Source organism: Castor canadensis, chromosome 8 (genome assembly GCF_047511655.1).
Source record: "Castor canadensis chromosome 8, mCasCan1.hap1v2, whole genome shotgun sequence".
Taxonomy (NCBI): Eukaryota; Metazoa; Chordata; class Mammalia; order Rodentia; family Castoridae; genus Castor; species Castor canadensis.
In genome coordinates, this window is record NC_133393.1 from 102,377,626 (window position 1) to 102,390,735 (window position 13,110).

Sequence of the window (13,110 nt, forward strand, 5' to 3'; positions counted from 1 at the left end):
GATCACCAGCACTTGGTTATCTTTAGGGCTTGTTTTTTTTGCTGTTGTTAATAGCCGTCCTTTCTGGACTGAGGTAATATTTCATTGTGATTTTGAGCTGCATTTCTTTAATGATTAATGATGTTAATCATTTTTTCATGTACCTTGCCTGTTGGACATTTACATTTCTTTCTCTTCTTTTTGTTTTGGATAAATGTTTGCTTAATTCTACTGTCTATTTTTTAAAGGTTGTTTTGTCATTCTTTGTTTTGATGAGTTGAGTTTTTGTGGTTCAGTTTTTGGAGTTCCTTATGTACTCTGGATGTTAACCCCTTATCAGATGTACAGAGTGTAAATATTTTCTGTAAGTGGTCTCTTCATCTGTTAGTTATTTCCTTTGTCATGCAGAAGCTTTGTAGTGTGCTCATTTGTTTATTTTTGTGTTTGTTTCCTATGCTTTTGGAGTATTATAAAAAAAAAATCCTTGCCTAGGCCAATGTCCTGGAGTGTTCCTCTTTTCTTCTAGTAGTTTCATAGTTTTAGGTTTTATATTTGAATATTTAATCCACTTTGAGCTATTTCCCATAACTGGTCAGAGATGAGGGTCTAGTTTCATTCATCGGCATATGGATATTCTATTTTCACAGGACCATTTATTGAAAAGACTATCTTCTCTCCAATGTGTATTTTGATAGCTTTTTACTTTCCATTTCCTATGACTCACCTGGGAAGCAGCCTTTGAAACTGCATTTGGCATAGACATGCAGTTTCATGGATTACAATCTCTCACCAAAATCTGTCAGTGCTGAGTATTGTTGTGCTGGATGGGAGTACATTGTGACATTTACAAAATTCTTACAATATATCAAATATATACTACTTGAATTCATCCCTCCACCATTCTTCTTTACTCCCCCTTCCCCATTCCTGCAACAGTTTCAGTAGGTATCATTTTTTTCATTACATGTGTACACAGAATTTGCACTATATTCCTCTACTCATGCCCTTTCCCCACTTCCTCCCCTCTCCACTAGCAACAACCCCCTCAGGGAGGACCTGTTCTTCCATCCTGTTCCCTGATTTTGTAAAAGAAAACAAATAACATTTTTGTTTGTTTTGTTTCAAAGAACCAGTCTTTTTCCTAAGTCTTCTATCCTGCCATGCTCCTCATAGTTTAATTTAGTCAGCACATTCAGCTTGATTAAGTGTGTTTCTTTGCATCTATAACTGTACATCCTTCAGCTAATATTGAGAAAGAGAACCCCCTTCTAGACTCATCTTAAAGATAAGGAAAGTGTCACTTAGAGCAGTGAGATTATTTCAGCAAGTCCAAAAAATCAGTTAAATTAGATACTGTTTATAAAATACTTAGCTGACAATGATACCTCCTGGTATGGCTGTACATAGTTTATTCTTCATTCTCACACAATAGCTCAAGTGCTGGTTTTCCCTGATTTGTGTTATTCTGTAGTTCAAATCCTCCAGTGGTTTTTCATTTCACTCAGAGTAAAAACCAAAGTCCTGACAGTGCCCTATAAAGATCTTTCTAATCTTTCCTCTTTTACTCCATCTGTTATCTAACTCTACCAGAAACTAATTTCCCCTCACTGATCTACTTCTGCCTCAGCATTCTGCTAGCTGTTCATAGGGTGCACTACATCTGCAGTTGCCTCAAGGCCTTTTGTACTATTCTTCTGTCTGCCTAGACATCCCTTCCTCCAAGAATTTGTCTGCTAGTGTCTTTGCCCCCTTCAGATCTCAATTCAAACATCACCTTTCAGCCTGCCCAGCCACCCAATATTAAGTTGTGATCCTCCCTTGTCTCCATGAGCTCCTCAATCTATTTTATTTTCCTCTATAATGTTTTTTACTATCTGCTGTACCCATGTTTTGCTTATTTTTTTATTGTCTGTCTCCTCATCCCTCTCTCAACACATGCACACACACAAACACACACACACAGATACACAGACACACAGACACACACATACCTTTGTAAGCCACAATGACAATTTGTAACTTCTTTACAAATTACCTGTTACCTGTTATATTTACAATGAACAGAAAACTGTTCAACACCTGCTGCTCCATAAATGTTTGTTTTAGTAGCAATGAAACTTTTTGCACATAACATAGTTTAACAAATACATAGCATTTTATCATTGTTATTTGTCACTTTATTATCAATAATATTTCTACTTGCATTAGACATGGTGACAACACAGATCTTCTGATGTCTCCTTTCAGTGATCTTCTTACTTATTCAAAAATACTGTGAGTGAGAAGATAAAATAGGGAATAAATTATAATAGAAAAAATAAATAAAATTCCAAGAGGCACTCAGCATAAGAGCTAATAATTTTTCATCAAATGTACACCAAAAGTTTGAAAGATGCTAAAATACATTCAACACTCCTACACATTATCTCCAAAGTAGCATGGAGGCTAGTGATGCAAATAATGGTTCACGTGTTGTTATCAGAAAATAAGAATTGCATGCTTCAGGGTTCATGAATGCACACTTGCTAAAAGTATTTGGGGAAGGCATTTCTTAAATTATCAGAGGCTGTCTAGGAAGAAAAGTTTATTTTCTTTTCTCAAAAGGAAATATTGAGGTTTTCCTGAGACTGAAGAGTACTAAGTACAAATACTCCTAATAGGCAAAAAAGGAAATACCCCCAAGTTTTACCTTCCTAATTTTGAAAATTTTAAGATTATTCCCGTGGGCATGGGCATGTTACAGTTTCCCTTAAAAACAACTGCTAAAAGAAATATTATGAGCTATATGCTTACTGCATTTATGGCTTAAGGGGCATGTCAGACAATCGCTAACCTCCTATCTACACACAACACACCCAGCATATGGCCCACAGCCTTAGAAATGACTCTGAGCGCTGTCTTGCACTAGTTGAAGAAGCTGTCCAAAGTTACTCAGCCCCTATGAGTCTTCATTTTCTCATCTCATGCAAAGGCTATCATTGCATCCACCTCTTATGGTTTTTGTGAGGATTAAAAAGATGATTTGCATAAAGCTTCTGGCACATAGCCTGGAAAACACCAGGTGCTTGATAAGTACTAATTTCTGTTCCATTTCCCCAGATATTTCAAACCATGGGGCCCTTGCTCTGACTAGTTCAGCTGATTACCTAGTCCACGTTAAGTGTGTTACCTTTCAATGACAATAGAAAACACTTTTGCTGGAAAATGATGTATGCCAAAACAAGTGATATAATTGGTAGCAATAAAGAATATTAAATGCATTATATAAAGGAAAATTTTAAGAAAATAAGACATAAGTAGCTGTTTACTAGAGTAAATAGACTTTCCTTATTTACCAGGCTCAATAGACATCATAAAGTTGTTAAGGTACTGTTATACCATACATACTAAGCAGTTGTTGCTATGTGGTTCCCATCCACTCTTCTGTGTAAACATTGCTTGGGGAAACCAACCCTGCCTTCTCTTTTACTGTGCACTTAGAGGGAAGTGAATATCTTCTCTCGGTTGCTGATTTGGAGCATATACCCACACTAAATCGAGCAGTGCAATCCACCCATGTGTTCACATTGGTTGTGTCAGAAGTGGTATCTTCCCCAAGTCTATCCAATCAGGGTCAATGAGACCTAACTAGACAACAGGTTTAGAGCTCTCAGGCAGAGACAAACCTGTCTCAGAGACAACAGGTTTATAGAAGTCTCTCTGCTATACTGATAATGTTAAAATGAAAGCCTAAAACTATGGCTTTCATGTAAGACATAAGAATTAAACCCTTCCAGAGAAATTAGAACTAAAGCACATATGGCACACGTTGTTGCCTTGCCTATCTCTTCTCAGCACCTAAGGTTTCTATGCATACTCATTATTTTCTACTGCAGGCCCCTGCAACTTTGTATGACATCCATCTCTGGCTACAGAAGTATATTTGATTTGAGCACAGAGAAAGCCAACAATGTCTGGAATCATAAGTGAATAACAGGAATCAGAAGACAAATACCCCAGCCTTCTTGCCCCTTCTTTGGGATAACTATGAAAATGTCTTACATTTCCAGGTGCATTTAGCCCCAGTGGTAAATTGTTTGTTAACATAACTTTTGGGCTTCCTTCCTTTCCTCTTTCTTTCCCATCCCCCAGTGACCCCTGGGACTCTTTCAAAGTAAAGTACACTAAACCCTGTCTTGGACTTTGCTCCTGGAAAACCCAAACTAAGACAGTTGGTGCCTAAGGAGCCCTGGGATTGCAGAAACTTATGGTCAACTAACAAGTAGGTCTCCTCTGCTAATATGCACAGTATAACAAGACAGGACTATTGGTATCCAGAACAAATAGAAGGAAATACACAGGGTTTATGTAATATTCTGCAGTCTTCAAAAGACCTCAGGACATTAGTAATTACAATCATTATGGAGTTGATAGGCAGGTGTTATTAGCCAAAATGTCTCTAAAGGAAGAAAACAAGCCAAATATCAAAAGATACCCTCATTTCCTGCAGGCAGAAGAAAGATTTGCTGAAAATTGTGCTTGAGAATTGATTATGAGGGTTGTGTTACAAAAGTGGCTGGATTCATAGGTCTAGAAAACTTCCTATACTGAAGTCAGAAACTTGACAGGGATGGAAAAAGACCTAAGCCAGTTCTTCAATATAGAGCATTAAATTAAAGACCAGATAAGATTTGCTTGAAGAACTCTAAAATTTCATATGAAGTATATATGATAGTAGTGCCCTCATTCTTTCCCAAAGTGATCTAAAAGCGTTTGTCAGAGTAACTATCACAGAAGACAGATGAATCTTTAAGTCTTTAGATAGCTGTTAGATAATGAGTAATAGCTGTTATCAATATAAAATACCATCATGGGCCTCATTTAGAATGAGGTATAGAGAGTCCAGGTAATTATTGGAGTCCTAGTCCCAGTCTTTCACTCAACAAATTGATAAATTGTACCTATACACCTACACTGTGACCCTGAAACAAGATAGATATATTTAGTACCTGGCAAAACTCTTCCTAACCCCTGGACCTAGTGAGTCAGAGTAAGCCTCCACAAATTATAATTCATAGCAATTACCATATCTTAGGTTGATCAAAAGACTTAAACAATGAAGGTGTGGTGGTCTCAATCACATGTTATAATTCACCACAATGGTCCTTACAAAACCCACATCTGGAAGTTGATATCATTTCAGTCCCAAAGGTACTCATTTTCTTGGAACACATACATTTGTAATCTTACACTAAGGCTATGTTAACTCTCCTTTTCTCTGTTACAGTGTAGCCCAAAGGATCTTGATGATCTGCACTTTCAATCATCCTGATATCCTAGTCAACACACTGGTCATGTGGTTGGGTAACCACATGAAGCCAATCTGACCACTAAATAGGGAATAGTAAATACTCTGGATGTGTTTGTAAGATACATGTCAACATTTTGTACAATTAATATATGATAATAAAAATGATTATGTTGATTTATAGAGCTATATAGTGTATTAGTGACTACCTAAGCCTGAAGAAATTGAAAGGTTGGGGAATGATGGCTAAAGTGGGTACAACTTATTTGTGGGATAATGAAAATGTGCTCCAGGATTGAGTGTGGTGCTGTGTGGGGAGCTGATTATGAGAAGCCTGTGAGAACTGGTCATAAGCCCAGCTGTACTCAATGATCTACAGGCTGAGTTTGGCATGGCCCCAGCTGCAGAAGCAAGCAAGTGCAAAATGCAGCACAGTTGCTTTTCCTAAGTTGTTTATGTTCAGAGAAGTAGGAACACAGGTTTCTCTTGTTACAATATCACACCCCTCCCCTGAGAACTGTTGCTCCATCTCCTTGTTTATCACTGGATATAAAAGACTCACTGAAGGAGGACATGAGGTTTTTTGGTTTTAATGGGGGAATTGATGGAAGGGATTTTTGTAATGGGGGTTGAATGGCTTGCTACAGGCTGTAATGCTGCTGCTGGCTGCATGTCTCCACCAGAGTAGCTTTCTGCACCAAGAACTTTATACATAGGCTTTAAAAAAGCTAAGCTAAAGAAAAGCTAAAGAGAACATGGGACAGTGCAAGTCTAAGGACTGAGACTTTAAGAGTTATGCTAATGCAGTTTTTAGACATGACTGCTGTTGTTTGTCTACAAGTCTGAGGGCAAAGACTTTAAGAGAGATTAAAGGGAACATGGGACAGTGCAAGTCTGAGCACCAAGACTTTTAAGAAAGCTAAAGAGAATATACAGGGAACTCAAAAAACTACTCTCCCAAAATCAATGAAGCAATAAAGAAATGGGCAACTGAAGTAAACAGAATTTTCTCAAAAGAAGAAATTCAAATGGCCAAAAAATACAAGAAAAAATCCTCACAATCTCTAGCCATAAAGGAAATGCAAATCAAAACCACACTAAGATTACACCTCACTCCTGTTTGAATAGCCATCATCAAAAACACCACTAACAACAGGTGTTGGGGAGGATGTGGGGAAAAAGGAACCCTTGTACACTGCTGGTGGGAATGCAAGCGAGCACTACCACTCTGGAAAACAAATTTGGAGGCTTCTTTTAAAATCTAAACATAGATCTGCCATATGATCCAGCAATCCCACTCCTGGGGATATACGCAAAGGTTACTCCAGAGGCACCTGCACACCCATGTTTATTGCAGCACTATTCACAATAGCCAAGGTATGGAAACAGTCAAGATGCCCCATTTTTGATGAATGGATTAAGAAAATGTGGTATTTATACACAATGGAATTTTACTCAACCATGAAAAAGAATGAAATCTTATCATTCGAAAGTAAATGGATGGAACAGGAGAACATCATTCTGAGCGAGGTTAGCCAGGCTCAGAAGACCAAAAATTTTATGTTCTTCCTCATATGCAGACTTTAGATCTAGGGCAAATGCAGCAATGTTGTTGAACTTGGGTCACATGACAAAGGGAGAGCACATACGGGAGGTATGGGGATAGGTAAGACACCCAAAACATGAAAGTGTCTGATGTCCCCACTCCAGAGGAACTAATACAGAAACCTTAAAGTGACAAAGGTCAATATGAGAAGAGAATCAGGAACTAGAGAAAAGGATAGTTAGAGATGAAATATCTTGGGATGTAACACATTTGTATAAGAAAGCAATGCTGGGAATCTCTCTGTGTAGCTATCCTTATCTCAACTAGCAAAAATGCTTTGTCTTCCTTATTATTACTTATGTTTTCTCTTCAACAAAATTAGAGATAAGGGCAGAACAAATTCTGCCTGGAAGCAAGGGGCAGGGGGGTGGAGGGAGAAATGACCCAAACAATGTATGCACATGTGAATAAATGAATAAAAAAAAGAAGACATAAATTTCAACAATAAATTAAAATAATTAATTTAAAAGTTAAAAAAAAGAGAAAACATGGGACTGTGTGAATCTAAGGAAAGGGAATTTAAAGAATAGAGAAGAAGCAAAGATTTAAAGAATTGTAAAGCAGTAAGGCCTTAAAGAATAGAGAGGAAAAGAGAAATAAAAGAAGAGTTATTAGAGAAAAGAAGCAATAAGGCTGTTTTGCATCTCCATCCAAGCACCCAACACACCTGACCTCAACTTTCTGCATGTCTGTCTTCTATAATTTGTCCTTTCTGCATCTCCCATTGCCCCCAGTTAGGCCAGTTAGGTCAGTAGTAACAGGAGCAAGAAAAACCTCGCTCCAATGATGGATGCACAACACTGAATGTACAAAAGTCATTGAATTATATACTTTAAGTGGATGAGTTATATGTATATGAATCATACCTTGATGAACTTGTTAAAAATAAAAGAAAGCCTAGATTGTAATGAGTTACAAAAGTATAATAATTTCATAAGTAAAACTCCGAATTGTACATTTTTTTTAAAAAAGGAACATGTAAAACAGAGGGTAGGCAATAAACCCACAGAGGTTAAAGGGCCTTCCACATCAGTGAAGTATGGAAGCATATATAGGACCTCCCCACCCAAGCTAAGGAACAAGTTATTTTAGCATGTATGCTTCTACATTACGAAAGAAGTTCCATGTTTCCATATTTAGTATGTCTTTTCAGTTTGGAAATAGTCTACAAATAGAGTGAACTTACTAAAATGGGGACACAGTAGGTCTAAGCAGAGCAAGAGTGAGCTGTATGTGAGGCTATCAGGGTTCTGTCACTTCCTTTATTTGCTTTGTGATAAATATGTCAGTTGGTGATTAGAGCTTCCAATAGCAAGTATCTGTGATTGTCCTTGGGTTCTCTCCATCTGTGAAAACATTCCCAGCCTCACTGAAGTGCTAGAGAATCAGAGTATTGGGAACAGCCCTTTAATAATGGCAGAATAGGGTGGCATGAGTATCCTAACTTCTTCACCAACCAGGTAGAAGAACTCTTAAGCCTAGGCTATACTGTGTCCCCGGGGTCTGGAGACAGTCTAGATTGTCCATAATGACAACATGCTAATTTATATAGCATATATGACCTTCTTCCTTTTGCCATTCCACTAAGGGTGCTCCAGAAGTCAGATCACAAACATCTTGACTCAAATCTTTGTCTACTTCAGAGCTATATTCTAGGGGAAAATAGCCCAATCCACCACCTATAGTTTGGACTAACTATGAACCCTTTTGCTGATGTAAGCTCAAGCTAGCAAATTCCTTTCTTTCCATAAACTGTTTTGGGCTAGATTTTCCTTCATATGCATCTAAAGGGGCTTTTACAGAGGCTATAAATGTGCATATTTCTAGGGATCAATATTACTTTTTTCTTTTTCTTTTCCTTAGTTATTTTTCAGGTAGGGTCTTGACATTTTGCCCAGGGCCAGCCTCAGACTGTGATCCTCCTACCTTTTTCTTCCCATGTAGCTGGGACGATAGCATGCACCACCATGTCCAGCTCATTAGTCAATTTTTGCCACCTCCCAGGTAGCTGCTCCAATGTTACTTTATAAATCATTATCACTTATGACATAGATTTTCTCAAATGAATATTCCTCAAGGTCGGGAATCATGGTACTATTTTACAACTCACAACTCTCTAAATGGTGCCCATATTCCCTTTGAGACCCATCTGCAACCACAATTTCTTACATTTTTTTAATCTATTTCTCTATTTTTTTACTCTATTTCTCTATCTTTTTCTCATGTTTACTCTCATTTCTTAACATTCCCATGGATTTTTTTTTCTTTGATTTTTCTCATCTTCCTCATTGTAAAATCACTAATACCAATTTGTTTCTCTTATATTCCATGATTTCAGCTTTTATCTTCTTATTGGTGATATATCTTTAATCTTCTGTGCTTCAAATTAACTGGCCAAAGACAGCTCTACTTGGTTGAATCTCAATAATCTAAATTAACCTTATTCCATAATTAACCATTGATCATCCTCAACTCCTCTATACTAATACATGTTGCATCTGTTGCATCTCAGTGTTTTTGCCAATTGCAGAAGCCTCAGCAGTAGAAAACTCTCTCACTCTCTCTCTATCTACCTATCTATCTATCTCTCTTTCCCCCTCTCTTCACCTTTTCCTTTCTCCCTTTTTTCTCCTTCTCTGTCTACTCAAATCTTCAGCCACTGAAAAACAAAACATGACTGGTTATGCTAATAAGAAATATCACAGGGAAGGATCCAAGATGGCAGATAGGAGAAGGAATCAGAATTCCTGAGCTCTGTGATTTCAGAAAACACTTTGAGACCTGGTAGCTATATTAGGATAATTCTGACTCTTTTTAGTCAATTTCTGTGGGTAGAAGCAATCAACTACTGCTTGCAAGCCAACCACCTTGTGAAACCACTTCAGAGCTCCCACTTGTAACAGAAGCCATCAAGCCAAGGAAAGTGGGACTAAAAGAACACCCAGCCAACTCCCCTCTCCCCCACCCCTGCCCAAGCTGTCCAGCAAGAGGGGCAGCACCTTTCCCCACACAGTCCAGAATATGTGCCTTGAGAACAGACAGGGACACCAATAACCCTCTAGTGTTAAACACAATACCTGCATTGGATGCCAAAGGAATAAGACCAGAACATTCACTGAACAACACATTGTTCAACAATCAGTGGATCATAGAAAAAATAAGGGAGGAAATAAAAAAGTTCCTGGAATGTAATGAAAATGAAAACACAGCCTATCAGAACATACAGGACACAGCAAAGGCAGTCCTAAGAGGAAAATTTATAGCCATTACTGCATGTATTAAAAACACAAAAAGATCTCAAATAAACAACCTAATGCCAAACTCCTACAAAAACAAGAATAAACTAAACCCAAAACAATCAGAAGGGGACAAATAATAAAAATAAGGGTTGAAATCAACAAAATATAGACCAAAAAAAAAAAAAGAATCAATGAAACAAAAAGCTGGTTCTGTGAAAAAATAAACAAGATTGACAAACCTTAACTAAAACGAGGAGAGAAAAGACCCAAATTAGTAAAATCAGAAACTAAAAAGGTGTGATAACAACAAACACCAAGGAAATCCAGGGACTTATCAGGGATTACTTTAAGAACTTATATTCAAGTAAATTGGAAAATCTGGAAGAAATGGTAAAATTTCTAGATACACATGACCATCCAAAAATTGAACTAAGAGGATATTAACCACCTAAACAGATATATAACATGCAATGAAATTGAAGCAGCAATAAAGAGTCTCCCCCAAAAAATAAAAGTCCAAGACCTGATGAATTCTCTGCTGAATTCTACCAGACCTTTAAATAAGAAGTGATATCAACCCTCCTTAATCTTTTCCATGAACTAGAAAGGGAAGGAACACTGCCTAACTCATTTTATGAAGCCAGAATTACACTCATCCCAAAACCAGACAAGGATACATCCAAAAAGGAGAACTACAGGCCAGTCTCTTTAATGAACATTGATGTTAAAATCTTCAATAAAACAATGACAAACAGAATCCAACAACATATTGGAAAGATCATGAACTATGACCAGGTCAGCTTCATCTCAGGGATGCAGGGATGGTCAACATATGCAAATCATTAAATGTAATACAGCACATTAACAGAAGCAAACACAAAAACCACTTTTTCATCTCAATAGATGCAGAAAAAGCCTTTGATAAGATTCAACACCATTTCATGTTAAAAGCTCTGATGAGACTGAAATAAAAGGATTGTACCTCAACATAACAAAGGCTATATATGACAAACTTATAGCCAACATCATACTTAATGGGAAAAAACTGAAACCATTTACCCTAAAGACAGGAATGAGACAAGGATGCCCACTCTCCCCACTCCTATTCAACTTAGTCTTGAATTCCTAGCCAGAGCAATAAGGCAAGAAGAAAAAATAAAAGGAATAAAAATAGTAAAGAAGTAGTCAAACTATCCCTATTCACAGATGACATGATTTTATTCCTAAAAGACCAAAAAAACTCCACCCAAAATCTCCTAGACACCATAAACAGCTTGAGCAAAGTATCAGGATACCAAGTCAACTTACAAAATTCAGTAGTCTTGCTATATACCAACAAATGTTGTTGGGAAAACTGGATATCTGCTTTCAGAAAACTGAAACTAGAGCCATGTTTGTCTTTGTCACCATGTATGAGTATCAACTCAAAGTGGATTAAGGACCTGAATATCAGACTTGAAACCATAAAGCATGTACAGAAAAGAGCAGGGAATACACTGGAAGAAACAGGAATAGGCAAGGACTTCCTCAGTAGAACTCAAGCTGCTTAGCAACTAAGAGAAAAGATCAACAAATGGGACTACATGAAATTAAAAAATTTCTGTACAACAAAACAAATGGTCTCCAAATTGAAGAGGCCACCCAAAAAATGAGAGAAAATCTGCATTAGCTATATATCAATCAGACAAGGGACCGATAACCAGAATATATAGAGAGCTCAAAAAACTAAACTCCCCAAAAATCAGTGACTCAAAAAAGAAATGGGCAACTGAAATAACCAGAATTTTTTGAAAAGAAGTCCAAATGGCTAAAAAACACATGAAAAAAATGCTCACTATCCTTGGCCATAAAGGAAATGCAAATCAAAACCACACTAAGATTCCAGCTCACTCCTGTTAGAATGGCTACCATCAAGAACACCACAAACAAAAAATGTTGGTAAGGATGTGGGTAGAAACCCTCATACACTATTGGTGGGAATGTAAGCTAGTACAACCACTATGGAAAGCAATATGAAGGCTCCTTTAAAAACTAAACAGATCTGCCATATGATCCAGCCATACCACTCCTAAGTATACACTCAAAGGAATGTGAGTCAGGTTACTACAAAGGCACCTGCATACCCAGGTTTATTGCAGTGCTACTCACAATAGCTAAGCTATGGAAACAGCCAAGATGTGCCACTACTGGGGCATGGATGGATTAAGAAAATGTGGTATTTATACACAATGAAATTTTACTCAACCACAAAAAAGAATGAAATTTTGTCATTCTCAGGTAAATGGATGGAACTGGAGAGCATCTTCTTAAGTGTGGTTAGTCAGGCTCAGAAGGCCAAAAGTGACATGTTCTCCCTCATATGTGGATTATAAACCTAAAACAAATGCAGCCATGGGTCACACTAAGGGGAGGCTGTGCATGGGAGGGATAGGACCAGGGAAGGAAACCAAAGACTTGAATGTGGTGGATGTGTTCATAGTATAGGAATTAATAAAGAAATCTTAAACTGGCCTGGGCCTCCATGGGAAGTGAACCAGAGAGGAGTGAAGAGGAGTGGAAGAGATGAACCATTTGAGGCTGTAATACATATATGCATGGAAACAACTCAAGGAAAATCCCTGTTTAGGTATCTTTATCTCAAACTAGCAAAAATGCCATGTTTCTCTTTTTAACTTTTTTATCTTCTCCTCTAAAAAATGGGAGAACAGAAGGGTGAGCAGGTTCTGCAGTGGGGGGAGAGGGGTGTTTGACACCCATAGGAATGGGGGAAATGGCAGAAAAGGGATAGAAGGATGAATAATAATGTATACACATGTATGTAAAGGTAAAAATGATATCTGCTGAAACTGATCCAGGAATCAGGGGAAGGGAAATGAAAGAGAGCAGTGGAGGGTGTGAATGTGATATATTTGATATTTTTTAAATAACTTTGTAATGCTAAAATGTACCCCCACCAAACATAACAATCAGTTTTGTATTGTTTTTGCTGGGGATCAAAC